The sequence below is a fragment of the Rattus rattus genome, chromosome 14, assembly GCF_011064425.1.
Source record: "Rattus rattus isolate New Zealand chromosome 14, Rrattus_CSIRO_v1, whole genome shotgun sequence".
Classification (NCBI taxonomy): Eukaryota; Metazoa; Chordata; class Mammalia; order Rodentia; family Muridae; genus Rattus; species Rattus rattus.
In genome coordinates, this window is record NC_046167.1 from 30,898,769 (window position 1) to 30,900,442 (window position 1,674).

At 43.1% G+C, this 1,674-nt stretch overlaps 1 pseudogene; it reads left to right on the top strand.

The window, feature by feature from the left end:
• The first annotated feature begins 850 nt into the window (after positions 1–850).
• LOC116884073 lies at positions 851–951 on the top strand (annotated as a pseudogene).
• Positions 952–1,674: the final 723 nt, after the last annotated feature.

Genomic DNA, 1,674 nt, shown 5'->3' on the forward strand with positions numbered 1-1,674 from the left:
TGTACACATATAAATAAAATTAATAAATCTTTAAAAAAAAAAAAGAAGGGTGAGATTCTGAGTGACAGTGGTAGCCACAGGAATAAAGGCAGATCCAGTCACGGTATATTGATAGATGAAATTGACAGATTAAGGGAAGGGAAAGATATTTTGGTGACTCAATGAAGCAGCAAGAGTAGATCCAACTAGGCTTAGAAAAGAACAGGTTTGGCACAGAGGGCGAGAGTCGGGGTTCAGCGTTGAGCCCACTCAGTGTGAGGTTGACTGTAGATTAACCAAAGGGAAAGGGGAGGTGGATGTGAAGACATCTTTAAAGAAGGCAGCTCAAGCCCAGTATCAATTTGATTGACAAGTCATCGTGAAACCCTGGCCCCCTCTTTAACTGTGAAGCCTGCTTTAAAACAAAACAAAATCAAAATGGAAAGCAGTCCCAAGATAAGCCATTGAAAATGGGGTTAGATAAGAGTAGCTAAGTCAACCGCAGCTGTTTCTGGAGCCTGTTGTCTCCTGACAGTCAGAATTCCCATGTGGCTGGTGGTCCTTGAAGCTACAAATAGGAATCTCTTATACCAAACATTCAGATGGCAGGCCCACACAGTGTGCTAACAAAAGATTTGAGCCTCAAAAGATTTTGGCTTTGTTAAGATATATTTGCTCTGTGCTTCTGACACACACACACACACACACACACACACACACACACACACACCCCTTTGGGCTTTTATAGAGAATCATGGGGAAAGATCTTAAAGGTAAGATCTTGTCCATCTAGGTCAGAAAGGAAAATTTTGAATATGCTAGCCTCTTCATAAACATTCATAAATATTTTTAACTCTACATGGTATCTAGCAGGGGAAATACCAAGGTCAAATAGGTGGTTTTCCCAGGCCTGTGTATTGCTCTATGAATGTATTGGCTCCTGTGATTTTCCCAAACATGGGAAAGTCAACTATAGTGGTTTACATGGGAATGGCCTCATAGATTTGAATCACTGGGGGAGCAACATTTGAGAGGATTAGGCGGAGGAGGTATGTCATCGTGGGTGGGTTTTGAGGTTTCAAAACACAAACCAACTTCATTGTCTCTCTATTCCTGCTGCCTGCAGACTCAGACATAGACCTCTCTGCTTCTTCTTCATTACCATGTCTGCCTGTGTGCTGGTATGGTCCCTGCCATACCTCTGAGAGAACCTCTGAGAACCTCTGAGAACTATAAGCGAGTCTAAATTAAATGCTTTCTTTTATAAGAATTGCCATGGACCATGGTGTCTTTTCATAGCAATAGAACACCGAGTGACATACTCAACTGCATACTCTATGATACTGAGGTCGATTTTTCCTTTTATTATTATGAGAGAGTCACAGTGTAGCAGCCACTATCTCGCTATCCTAGCTGCAGCAGCGGCCCCAGCAGCCCTGCCCTAGCTTTTGAGAAGAGCCCACACACGTCTCTTTGGAGTATTTGTTTTGCTTTTTAAATAAACTTCTGCGTAAACTGTCAGTGTCTCTCAACTGAGTTCCAGACATAAAACGAAGATGATGATGCCCACTGGGAAGGATAGAGAAATGGGGAGGTGTTGGAAGAGTTAGGGAGCCGTGCTGTCCCACCAGCTCAGAGAAGGAGGTATGTTACGCAAAGGACCTGCCTCAACTCCAACAAATACTGCAGGGAAGT